At 47.1% G+C, this 13,930-nt stretch overlaps 1 protein-coding gene across 1 annotated transcript in view; it reads right to left on the bottom strand.

Moving 5' to 3' along the window:
- The window catches only part of RNF144A (ring finger protein 144A), a 118,800-nt gene extending 105,893 nt beyond the window's left edge, over positions 1-12,907 (bottom strand). The window contains exon 1 of the mRNA XM_008579488.1: positions 12,828-12,907. The gene's annotated coding sequence lies outside the window, so the exon portion shown is untranslated. The remainder of the gene's footprint in view (positions 1-12,827) is intronic.
- Between the last annotated feature and the right edge of the window lie 1,023 nt (positions 12,908-13,930).

The following is a 13,930-nucleotide window of genomic DNA, read 5'->3' as shown; positions in this document are numbered from 1 at the left end:
GCAGGGAGAAAATCAGTAAGAACTTAGTCAACCTAAAAGTACTAACAATCAACTGAATCTATTTGACACGTAGACTATTCCATCCAACAACAGCAGAACACACATTCTTCTAACTCATATGGGACATTCTTGGTCATAAAACACAACTGACAAATTAAAAACAAACAAAAAAACCCCAGAAATCATACAAAGTATGCTCTCACATCACAAGGGAATTAAACTAGAAATCAGTAATGGGAAGATAGCTGGGAAATCCCCAAATATCTGGAGATTAAACAGCACATTTCTAGATAGCACATGGGCCAAAGAAGTCTCAAAAAAAAAAAAGTGAAAATACTTTAAACTAAATGAAAATGAAAACACAACTTATCAAAGTGTGTGGGATGCAGCAAAAGCAGTGCTTATGGGGAAATATACAGCATTAAATGCATATATTAGAAGAGAAGGAAGATCTCAAATCAATCATCTAAGCTTCTTTCAGAAACTAGCAAAAAAAAAAAGGCAACTTAGGCTTACAGCAAGCAGAAAAGAAGACAGAATAAAAATCAGAACAGAAATCAATGAAATCAGAAACAGGAAAGCAATCAAGAAAAACAAGAAAATCAAAAGCTGGTTCATGAAAAGATCAATAAACTAACAGACATCTAGTCAGACTACAGTTACGAGCTTAATATGGGTACAGAAAAAATAAGGGATTATGATCCTTAATAACAACTGTGTGCACATATATAACCACAATTCTATGCTTTGCTGGCATTTTCACTAAAAATTTCAGACAATCAAAACAGAAAAATTGGGAATGGAGGGTATAAAACTATAGAAAATAATTAACAGTCCTGATGGTGCTAATACTTTCAATTTCTGTAGACCAGGGCAGCCAAGGAAGCATTTTCAAGACAGGACTTGAATGTTCCTGGCAGTGCTTGACTGAATTCCCACAGCCCTTCCTCCTAACATCTCACACCTCCCTACCTGTGCAAGTCCAAGGGTTACCTGGGGACCCGCCTTTCAGATCGGCCTTCCAACGTTTTTCTTTAAATTTTCACAGGCATGTTTTATTTAATCCTCAGAGAGCCTCACAAAAGAAGTGACCCTAGGACTACACTCACTGTATAGATTAATAAAATGGGAACATTCACAGAGAGGATAAGGGTCTTTGCACAAGTCCCAGTGGGGTCCTGAAGTTGTGAGCAAGATTCTCGGTCTCTGGGTCCCCACAGCCTTGCATCATTTAGCTCAAGCCCTGACCACACTGCTGCAGCACGAGAGGGCCCAGACTCTGTAGGGCACACTGTCACAGCTCTGACATTAACCGTCATCACCAAAGAAGGTAAGCCTGAAGGGACAACCCTTTAGCAATAATGCTGGAGTTCTCACTGTCTGCTTTGTTCATTAATTCCAGCAGTTTCCTTCTTGGGTATCACTCATTTCTCTTCCAGCCCACAGCAGCAAACATCCACTTGAGATACAGCGTTAATTTATGTGTCGCAATATGTATTTGTTGTGCATGAAATAATAAGATTTGTGGTGTGTCGGGGCAGAACTTACAAATAAATTTTTTTAACCAAAATAATCTATTTCACTAAGAAAATAGAATCACAATAAAATAACAGAAAAAAGTCACAATCCTTACGAGTTATGAGTCTTCTCATATTTTCCATGTTTGTACGATTCTGCCTCACAATTGTTTTCATTTAATAGTATATTATAAACATTTCCCCATGTCCTCAATCTCCAAAATCTTATCTAATCAGAACATGATATTTACTTAACCATATTTAGATGTTTTCCATTTGGGGCTATTATTTGAAAACAAAACAAAAATGGGAAGAGTTCGTGCATAAGGCATTTATTTTCCTTCACGTTTAGTATCAATTCCTTGAGCTGGATTCTCCAGAGAGCAACTGTCTAAAGTAATCATGCCACTGAAAATAAAAATAACAATTTATCCTTAAGCCATCCCTTCACCCAGTTTAGGCCTAGAAAATCATCCTTCCTGCTGAGCCAGCCTGATTTATGTTTACTTCCTTCCGGCAGCAGACAACTTTCTCATATTAGAAAACATCCCTTTTAGCTAATTTCTCCAAAAAAAATAATAATAATAAATAATAATTTCATGCTGACCAAGAAAATCTTTATCTTATCTCCCGAGGTATTTATTATCACATAATGGTCTTGTATTGTAACTAGACTGGTTTCTGCATAAACAGTGTGATACAGATGACATACACAGAGTCAGTACAAGGAATGATTCAAATATAAGTAAAACTAAAGTCATACAAACTATGATTGTATGAGCTTCTGGATGATTATTTTTATTAGCAGCTCAGCTAAGGGTTTCTGCCATTTGGGGTCAGTTTATGGACATGCATGGTTTTGAAAACCACCATATGGTGATGTTTTAGTAAAAAGAAAACCAACCTACAGGCAGGATCTTAATGTCTTTTATTAAAAAAAAAAAAAAAAGAGTATTGAGTTCAGGTAAAAGTTCAGCACACTGAAATTCAGCATACATGGTCCTGTGCTGGAAATCAGAAACTGAGTTAAGACACACCACTCTGCTCCAGGAGCCCAGCTTGCCACCCACTCTCCCCACGTAAGGACGACAGACAAAGGTCACACTCGGAGTCTCATCTCTGCTGTCAGGGAGCGCTGGGCAGCAGATGAAGGAGGGAGGGACGGCACAGCTTTGTTCAGTACGTTACCGACAGAGGCCTCACCTCACTCTATGCCCAACATTACAAAGCACCCTCAGTTCAGGCTAAATACAAGTATAATTTCTATCAACTCTGGATTGAATTTCGGTTGACTCAATGATAATTATACTTTGTTGACATAATATAACATATATGTTAACATCAATTCTGGTTTTTAAAAAATACTTCGGAGCTAATACTTGTTTCCAGGTTCTGAAAATATTCCATTTGGCAAAGCTCACAGGCCCTCCGCGCCATGTCTGCCGTATCCAGGGAGTAAATGGACGCTGGCTTCATTCCACGTCACCCCCTAAATGCCACAGGCGCTCAGGGGGACTGATGAGGCCTGAAGGGGCCGTGCAGAGCCCCTGTCAGTGGCAGAAAGAGGATGGGCCAGTTTTGAATGTTGGTGAAGTCACCATGCAGCATGAGGAAACTGAGGCTGAGGCCAGGCTGGGAGGCAGGAGAAGGTGGGCGAAGGAGTGGAGGGCACACGGGAAGCCCAGGACCGCAGAGCATGTCAGGTGGCAGCAGGTAACACAACCAGCTGTGACGAATAGTCCAGCAAAAGCCACAGGTTTGGAAGATGCAGAGGAAAGCACGGGGCAGCCATGAGAACAAGGATGTGGAGGAGGAGGTGCTGTGGCCTGAGGGGGTGGCCGGAGGACAGTGGGGCCTGGGCAGGAGCTGGCCAGCCGAGGCTGCTCAGTTCAGTGCTCCAGACATACTGATGTGCACCAAGGTGCAGATGCAAGATTCACGGAGAAGAGACAGGGATGGCAGAGGTTCTCTGAATCAGTCTTCACCGGGCATCTATATGTGTGGGATTCAGTGGGTGCCATTTGTCTTTTTTTATTTATTTTATTTATTTTTTATTTATTAAGAATATTCATGACATACAAAGCTAATTGTCACCCCTCGTGCCCATGATGTGAGGGCCAGATTCCTACTGGGGGCATACCCATTACCAGAAATTACTTTTGTACCCCGTGTCCCCCACCCAATTATCCCCCAACCTCCCTCCCCCTCTCCCCTTCACTCTGCTTTGTAGCCCTAGGAATGTCCCCTCCTTCTGTTAGACCACCACACTACTGTGGTCTTTCTTTCCTTCCTCCTTTCTCTCTTAGCTCCCGCATATGAGTGAGCACAGGCGGTATTTATCCCTCTGTGCTTTGCTTATTTCACTCAACATAAGTATCTCCAGGTTCATCCATTGCAAATGGGAGAATTTCATTCTTTTTTATGGCAGAGTAGTATTCCATAGGGTGCCACTTGTCTTGATCCTTGAAGGCCAGGAGAATGCCAACGGCAAACAGGCTGGAAGCTGTGAGAGGGACAGCGGGACCAAGAAGAAGAATTCGGAGGACCTGTGGCAATTACCCTGATGAACGTCAAGGTAGATTTAAATGGTGAGGAAGTTTTGTAAGGAAAACTAAGTTCATCTAACCCAAGTCCTTCCTTTAACACATTAAAAAAAAAGTCCAAGTATTTTTGAACCTAAATTGATAATGAACTGAGTCCTGGGAATAGCTAGGTCCGAATAACACAGGCTGCAGAGAAGAGAGGTGTACAAACCAGCTACGCTGGGTGGGAGCCTGAAACATCCACAACTAGACTCGAAACATGAAATGAGAAGTGTCCAGCGCCAGAGAAATCGCAGCACAAACCAGGACTCACGGCCATGGGCACGGGCCCCCCCATCAGTGCCAGGACCCTGGATCTTCCCAGGGCCGGCAAGCTCTCTCGAAAGAAGGGGCAGGTCTGGTCAAAAGGCCTTTAACCTCGAAAGAAATCCACCCCACTAAGTCCCTCCAGATCAGCACCACATCAGTCCAAGGAAATGGATGCAAGCTGCATAAGGAATTTTAAATTTTCTGTTAGCCACATTTAAAAAAAAAAGAAAAGAAAAGAAGTGGGGAAAACTAATTTTAGTAATATATTTTATTGAACCCAACATAGCCTAAATGTAATCATCTCAACATTGTAATCCACATGAAAATTATTACTAAACACATCCTGTTTCTCACACTAGATCTCGGAAACCCACTTTCAGAGCAGCTCACTGGGGACTTGCCAGACTTCAAGGGCTCCAGTGCCCCAGCCAGCCCGTGGCTACCGTGCTGGACAGACCACCTGCAGCGTGCCTGCCCTCCACATGCAGCGTGCCTGCCCTCCACCTGCAGTGTTTGGTGCTCTCCCGTGACACAGAGAAGAAGTCCTGTTATGGGAGAAAACAGCCCTTAATGCCAGGCCGCAGGACTCAGCTCAAGGCCTCGATCAGTGCCCTCGGCAGGCACAGTCGTGCTGGTCCCCCCAGGGAGAGGCTGGACCTGCTGCATATGGCCAGGGACTGAGGGAAAACAAGGTCACTGTCAAGGAAGCAGAGCTGCAGGCTAAAGGGGAACATGCCCCAGGAGTGATTAAAAGATTAACAGATGGGCAAGAATCACACATTCATTTCAGGAGGAACTGAAAACATGTCCTGAGTCTCACTAACACTTGTACACTCAACAGCACAGTCCCTGGCCCAGAGTGGGGAGGCCAATAAATGTTCACTAGGCATATGATAAACCTGCACATTAAATGTCAAGCTATTTCAAAAATAGGAGAAATGAAGAGCAGGCAGTATTGCTGCATACAAAGGGCCTCCTATTTGTTCCAACTAGTCATTTTACTTGAGTGAAAGTGAAATTTATAAAATTCCAAAAGTTTAAGAGATTAATCGCTGCGCTGTTGACTACACGACCTTGTTCCAGAAAGACCTCCACAGCCCCTCATACCCACTCCCTACACATCCTCACCCTCACGGTAGAGTCCTCAATCTGTCTTTGAATTCCCAGTACCGAGTTGGTTCTGCCAGATAAATGGGTAAGTGAACAAAAGTAAATAATAACAATATAAATGAACAGTGTGATAGTCATGAATGTTACAATGAACAGACGTGGTTGTTTCTGGATGTGAATGCCTTTGAAGGGAAAAGATGCAGATTCAGTTCCACAAATATTTACTGAGCACCTACCGCGTGACAGTACAATGCCAGGCACCAGAGGCGCACAAAGGTGAACGAGACAGGACTGTGGGTCCCAGGACCCCACTGCACCTGCACAGGTGTGCTTAGCACTACACCAAGAACACTTAAGACACATGTACATCAATCTGGACCCTGTATGGGGTCTTGCTCTTCCAGGAAGAGAAAGACAGTTTATGTACGCCTAGGGTGACCGGCCAAGCACTGCACTGGGCGGCTTTTTAGATGCTTTGTCTTGTCCGATCCTCGCCCCGCTCAGCAGCCTCTTGGTTCTCACCCTCTCTCATGCTGGAGATTACCACGCAGCCCAGCGCTAGCCACTGAGACCTGCAGTCAGCTGTGGGACTTTGGAAAAGCTTGTTTCTTCCTGAAAAAAGAGACAGATGGGGCTGACACCAACTCCCCCCACCCCTCTCTCTACCTTAAACACAGATGCCAGGCTGCAGCCGTCTCAGATCATGGGTGACCCGCAGAGGGCCAAGGACAACACGCTGAGGATGCGGAGCAGAGAGAGAAGAACCTGGGTTCTCAGGACCATCAGAGAGCCGCTGCCCCAGTGCCGGCAAGACCTGCCTTCAACGCCTTGTTCCTAAGGTTAACTCCTTGTTAATAAGTGTTCTCCCGCTGGCCAAACACAACAAACATATACTAACTGATATTGGTGTATATACCATATATGATATGAGATGAATTGTGTCCCCCAAAAGACATGCTGAACTCCTAACCCCCAGTGCATGTGAATGTGACCTCATTAGGGTCTTTGCAGATGCAATTTAGTGAAGATGGGATCAACAGGGTGACACATCCAGTACAACAGGTGTCCTTAGGAGAAGAGGAGAAGGGACACACTAAGAGGCTCAGAGAGGGGACAGCACACGCACACACATGCACATGCACACAGAGGCAGAGATGGGGCAATGCTCCACCTGCATTCCAGGCCATGCACCTGCCCATTACCTAAGGTGTGCTCACAGCATGTTCTGAGATTTCTGCTATTTTTGTCCCTGAATAAACAGGAAATCCCACACTCGTACCTGGTCACTTTTGCCCCTATGCATGACGGCAAGAGGCAGGTTACGAAGACATGAGACAGTGAGACCGGGAGGAGGGTGAGAAAATGCCCACAAATGGACAGAAGAAGAACATTATTAAATCTTTTTCCTGACACATGTGGCCCTATCCACCACCCCAGTCTCAGTCACCAGGGCCTGGCACTCATGACTCACTGAGACCTAAAGAATGAAGAAACTACGATGTCTGGGCACACAGAGCCAGCTCTGTCCCAGCCACACCAGGGACAATGACGAAGAAACTACGATGTCTGGGCACACAGAGCCAGCTCTGTCCCAGCCACACCAGGGACAATGGTTGCCTTAGCCCTGTCAAGTGATTAGGAGGAAATACACACTTTTTAGCTAAAAGATTTCAGATCCAGAGGTGCCAACTCTGTAAGTCTTCAGGAAGCTCTTGACTCAGCCCTAGATTCTTCTGCTCCAGTGCACGCACTACCTAGAGGAACCATGTGGCAATTGAGGTCATCAGGAAAAATTCACTGACGGGACCAGTGGCTTCTTTACGTTCTTGATCATGACAAAGAGCCACTCCCCAGGGTCTCAGCAGGCCAGCACACTTCCCAGAGCAAAGGCTCCCCTGGAGCACACAGCCTTACTATATTTATGAATGCACTCTAGCACCACAGACCCAAGAAGAACACAATCCACACAGAAAAGGGGTTTCTCAGAGACAGAAAACACACTGGATCCATGAAGTACTCTGCACACACTTCCCAGTACAGCCAGCAGCCGCAGCTCAACTCCTCTGCAGGAAGACCCACGTGAACCTACGGCCTCAGGCCTTTACCTGGCAGACACTCTTCTGAGGAACTGACTACCTCTTTGGTGAAAGCGTCCCAGTCTTTCCTGAGGAAGATGTGCACTCGTGAGAGTAACGGAGCCCCACCTTCCTCTGCAGCTCCTGGGCCTCTGTCCACCAGCCCTGCCTCCAGGACACCCTAGGAGCAATTCCTGCTGTACCTGAATTCCCCTTCTCCACTCTGCCCCTTCCTCAAAGTCCACCCACACCCACCCCAGCCTGCACTAATCATCTCTTCACAAGACTTCCTGTGAGCAGATCCGGCACTTGGTCCTATCTGTCACCTCGTGACGAGTCCCCCTTTGCCACAGCATGAACGTCACGGGCAAGGACCACATCTCAGGTATATTACAATGCACCACATGCCATAAGACCCCAGCAGCAAGACCATCCAGCGCTCGCCGTCTGTCACACTGGAACCGGCCCCTCTGCCACCTACACAGCCCAACCGCAGAAGCAGGACTCTCAAGGGCTGCCTCTCCACATTCTAGGCTCCAGGGCTGCGCTCCACTGTCCTCACTCTCGAATCCCAGCACATTCCCACTCCACTGAGCACAGTTCTGCGGTGTATGCTCTGTGAACTGACCTTCCACAGACAAAGCTACATCTCCTGATTTGCTCAGAACATGCTGGAGTACAGAACCGAAAATCTAATTCCATTTCTTCATGAATAATCGGCCCTAGGTTTCCCTCCTGAATCAGGCTTCTTTACCTTGTATTCAATCACTTCACAAAAAATTCATTCAGAAAGAACATGATCTGCACTGAGGGAATGCAGAAGTGAATAAGTTCCTACCTTTGTAGAGCTTATAATTTAGTAGGGGAAATAAGACAGTTGCATAAATCACTAATATTAGATAAGGGAGTTTTAAATGCAATTACAGGTTCTGAAAAAAAGTTGCTATGGAAGCAACTGGTGGAGAAAACAAATCTGCCAGAGGACAGGAAAAGGAGGTCACATGAGCCTGCTATGAAGGGACTCTCCCGAGCCCCAGGTCTGCAATCTCGTCCCCCTTTTCACTCTGTGCCTCCATTTTCTCATCTGTGCCACACAGCACCTGAGGAGTGGATCTCTAAAGTCCCACATCAGTGATTTTATGGCTACAAGAAAAAGGCAACATTTGTACTGAATCTTCAAGGATCATTAGGAATTTGGCACATTCAGATGGTAGGAGAATGTTCCAGAGCATAAGTCAGAGGCTGTTTAGAGGTCAGCCCTGGAAAGACAGGCTGGAGGCAGCTGACGAAGGACTTGACAGTGGTTTGTGCTGCAGGCATCTGAGGAGGGAAGGGACAAGAGAGCGAAGGGGACAAAATGCTAAGGAGCAGCAGTGGGAACAAAACAAAGAGTCCCAAAAGAGTGACAAAATATGTGTATTGATTCTGGCTTCAGCACATACCTAAATAAGTGAACGTTTGAACTTGAGGAAAGAGAGAATGCTAAGGAGCAGCAGTGGGAACAAAACAAAGAGTCCCAAAAGAGTGACAAAATATTTGTATTGATTCTGGCTTCAGCACATACCTAAATAAGTGAACGTTTGAACTTGAGGAAAGAGAGCTCCCTAATGCAGAGACCTGTATGTTTCTGTGAAGGGGAACGCTTCTCAACACCCACAAACTGAACGGGCAAACCTCTGACCAGCAGGCTCCCCTTCCTTCAGGGCATGTGGGCAGGCCTCAGGCGGAGTGGGTGGCAGGGACTGGCAAGTGGTGCAGAAGCCTGAGGGTCCATTCTGGAATGTGGGGGAGCTCACACACGAGGGTACACACAGGCAGTGTGGCAGCTGAGCAGAGGGTCCATGCAACCAAATGTGTGGCTAGCCAGTGAGCACATCTTAGATTTGAGGGTACACTATACAAGGACAGGTCCCAGCAGCTTGCTTGGCTCACGGGAGTTCAGTGGATACCTGAGACTCATCCTAGCTTGAGGCACTGACACAGATCCCCTCCCCCCAGATGACTTTAATATGCTGCCCACCCAACATCAAACATGCCCTGGTCCAAAGGACTGCCTGAAAACTGGCTCTTCAGAAGCCTCAAAATTTTTCCCAGGAACACAAAATTGTAAGAGGTATGCATCCTCCTAGGACGGACACAAAACCCTGTTTGATCAATAACGCAACAGAGAGACACAGTCGTATCAACTTCCAGAATTTGGAATCCTCCCCTGTTGCCCCAATAGGTCTCTGCCTGCATAGCTGTGCTGTACAAACAGAAGTCACCAAAGCCTGCACAGCCTAGCCTTCGCTTGGGCTGACTTCCAGCTCAGAGGCTCCCAGTCCTGAGCCCCAGGTTGCTACAGGCCTGGGGAAATCACCCCAGACTTCTCAGGCCACTCTGAAGACAGGACAACACTGTTGCTGGGTTCTGAAAGCAACGGTTGCTACAGGTGTTTCCTCTGATCTTTCCCTGAACTCTCTTTGCTCCACCAAATAGACCTGGAGGAATAGGAAGGAAAATAACAGAAATACTAACAGGGAGAGAGGCTCTGAAACAAAATAAAATGAAAATGCATTGATGAGACCTTCCAGAAGACATCAAAAGTGAAACCAATTGTGTTCCAGCCTGGAATCTTGGTGGGAACAGCTCTCAGAGACAACGGCCACCCTTGAACACACCAAGAGCAACGCAACCCTGTGAGCTCAGCCCACCTGGGCTGGTTCTAAGTTCCCTGTCCACCCCGACTATTTCTTGCTGTTCTCTTACCCCATATTTGACCTTGACCCTCTAATTTGTCTGACTAACTCTGACCCATCCTGCAAGTCCCCACCAGGCACCATCTGCCCCAGCAAGCAAACTCCTTACAACCCTGGAGCTGAGCCAGGTGCCCTCCCAGGGACCCCAATCTGGACACCTCCACCACTGCCCTGACCCCACTGTTAAAACAATATTAGTGTTTTAGTTTCCTGCCTCCCAGACTCTAGCCTCTTCAAGGTCATGGAATCATTTTCTGCAGAACTCTGAGTTCAAAGTCAGGCTTTACCATTTATCAAGGATGTGGATAATATCACCTGCTTGCTTCGCTCTCTCCTCCATCAGGTGAGGTGGCAACATATAACTGCACTCTGAGGCTGTGGGAGAAATGCATCCATAATCCACACAAAGCCCTGAAGGTCAGGGTCTGGTGCACGCCTAATGCTTAACGCAGATTAACTACTGTCTCTATCTCCAGTGCTACATGCATAGATGATAAAATGTTGGTTGACACGCTTCTTTGCCTCATCATGAACTTCCTTTTCTTTACAATACTGTACCCAGCTTATGTACTTGCTCCTTAAAGAAAGCCCTTCTCCCAGTTCTACAGAATATCCAGGAAACACATTCCAATTCAGGTTTTAGATTAACAGAATGAAGGAAGATGGAGACTCTTATGAGCAAGGAACCACCCTCTTCAAAGCTTCATTTCTCAACATATCTTTGAGAAAAGCCACTCTTCTGAAAGTTAAAATATATTTTTTTCTTGCAAAAACACATACAAATGGGCCGGCCCAGTGGCGCACTGGATAAGCGCGCCGCTTGGGAAGCGTGGCGGCGCTCCCGCCCGAGGGTTCGGATCCCACATACAGACCGGTTCCTGCTCACTGGCTGAGCGAGGCGCGGGAGCAACACCGAGGGTTGCGATCCCGTTGCTGGTCCCCGGTCCGGTACGGGGGCAACACTGAGGGTTGCGATCCGTTGCCGGACACGGAAAAAGACAAAAGACAAAAAAAAAAAAAAACACATACAAATCATTGCATCTGATGAGCAGTCCTGCAGTATTGATTCTCCTGGAAAATAACATTAAAGCACGCATTTTTACTTCTGGATTTTGGAAAACACTTAGGGCAGCACCTTAATTTAATCCTGAATGAACTGGGGCCACCCAAGGAGTTTAATACACTTGCCCAAGGTCAAATAGCTGGGGCAGGAAGTTGGGCAGGAAGTGAGGCAAGCGCTGTCCTTCAGCCATAATACCCAGCAGGCACATTAACAGTAGCTTCAATTTAATTTCTTCTTCTAATTAAGAAAATGTATTCATGTGTATCAGTAACACAGAAACAAAGCAGAAAAGAGGCTGGTGCCTGAAATGATTACCTCAAATGACTTTTCTAGTCTTACAGGACAGAAAGGCACCTTCAGCCTAGTTCTTGGATCTCAGAGGTAGTAAACTACCCTGAGTGAGTAAGGCGAGCCCGTCTTCCTTGGAAGCCTTCCATTCCATTCCTAGCCTCTTGGCTGCCTGATATCTCACACCCTGGGAAGCCAGAACGTTTCCTGCTTGGTCAAATGCCCTGGAAGAGTCTGAGGGTTCAATATCATCCCGAGTGGCCCCAGACCACCAAGCTCCCAAGGGAGCAAACCTATCTCCATCCTCTCTAATTCAAGTGCAGAGTGGGAGAAGGACCAGTGACAGAGCTGGAAAAGCTGATGCCAGGGACAGATTAGCCACATCCCTTAGTGTGGCCTGGGCTTATGTGTGGCTGACCTCTCCGCTCTAAGCTACAATGTCGTCATGGTCACAATGAGGGGATTGAGCTAGCAAATGTGTGGTGACCCATCCAGTTCTGAGATTCTCGGTCCATGAGGACAGGCTTCCTTCCCCTGTCTCTACCACCACAGAGAAAGGCTCCCAGGAGGGAGAAGAAATTTGAACAAAAGAAGGCAGTAGGCCAAATTATGAACCACAGTGGAAAAAACAGCGTTCTCAGAGTCAGGCAACGTGGCTCACAGCTTCTGGCCCTGCCACCATCTGGCTGAGCGGCACTGTCACCCCAGAACCTCAGCAGCTTCAGCTAAACAGTGTATGAGGTCCTTCCAAAGTCCCAGACCACAGTAAATTTTTGAAACAGGAACCGTACTCTAGTAACAGTCTGGATACAGGGATTACAAACTAGCAAATCTAGGACACTGGAATATGTGCATTAAATAGAAATTTGATAGTACTCTTCCAGTTTCCAAAACACGCATCCATTGCATGGCTAGGGGTGCCCACAGCATGCATTTGAGTCCACCTTTCCAGGCATACTGACGTTAAATCAGGGCCTCTTTTAAAACATAAACTGCAAAACTCAAATTGTGCTGGGTCTGGAAATTTTACATCCCATTAAAATTGGATTATTTGCACTCATTTTCTGATGAGGTTCTCAAATCATGCACGGCCCTTTGATACGATATACACCCTGTGGGGGTACAACTCCAAAGCCCACCATGGACACCATGCCATCCCCTTCCCTCAACACTGCCATACTCACTCGGAAGCAGGGCTCAGATCACTCAGTCTCCTCCTCCAAAACCATCGATGGCTTCCACTGGCACGGGGTCAAGCCCAAAGTCTTGGCCTACAATTCAAAGATTTCATGACTTAATCCCAACCTGCCCTCTCTAGTCATATTTCCTTTCTGCACACTAAAAATTAATAAAAACAAAATGTAAAAGGCACTAGAAAAGTACAAAAGACCAAGTCCCTAATCTCAGTACTGGAGAAGAGAACACAATGAAAACAAGTCTTTGGTCTCCTCCAGAGTCCCTGGGACCAATCCCATGGGAGAGTCAGGGCTTATACCTCTTCCTTCCCCCTTCCCTTGCTGGGGCAGCTGCCTCACGACAGGGGCCCTTCCTACCACCTTGGACCTGCCCCACGTGCAAGCTTTGACTCAAACACCACCTCCATCACAAAGCCACCCTGACCCCTCCTCTCCCTGCCTGTCCCTCCTGGCGACTCCCAGGGCTCCCACCTCTACACCACCTTACTTTCTGCCTGGCGTTTTATTTGTAAACCCGTCTCATCTGCCCGGCTAGACTCTCACCACTAGCCTGATTCACTGGGACATGTCCTTACTAGATCTCCCAAGCCCCGTGTCCGGAAAGTGCTTTCTTCGCCAGTTAATGCAGGATGTCTGGTCTCCTTCTAGTGTAGGGAGAGTTCCCTAGGGGCCTTTAACTCTTCTCTGCTACCTGGCCTTTGACCCCCGCACAAAGAAGTACAGGGTATCCGTTCAATGGACATTTTTCTTTTTATTCACAGAAAATGAGACAGAGAAGAACGAACTTTGGGAGTGACCACCCTGAGACCAACCTAGGAAGAGCATTAGAGTCAAAGAAGTCGCCTCTTCCCACCAAGACGGGAAAGCCTCCAGACTTGCCTAAGCGACCAAATAGCTGAGCGCCCCGGCTGGTGCAGGGAAGGGGCGCATCTGCTGCAGGGTGGGGTGGGGTACAAGCTGCAGGGAACTTCCCTGGCGGCCTGCGGGGAGAGGCTTGCAGGGAGGGCAGCAGGGAGAGGGCGGACGCGGTCCCCGTGCGCGCCTGGGAGGTGCAGAGCGGGGGCCACGCGGCGCCCGGCCGAGTTCGGCCA

The sequence above is a fragment of the Galeopterus variegatus genome, unplaced genomic scaffold (genome assembly GCF_000696425.1).
Source record: "Galeopterus variegatus unplaced genomic scaffold, G_variegatus-3.0.2 Scaffold1897, whole genome shotgun sequence".
Lineage (NCBI taxonomy): Eukaryota > Metazoa > Chordata > Mammalia > Dermoptera > Cynocephalidae > Galeopterus > Galeopterus variegatus.
Note: the sequence above shows the minus strand (reverse complement) of the source record. Positions and strands in the feature narration are given on the sequence as shown.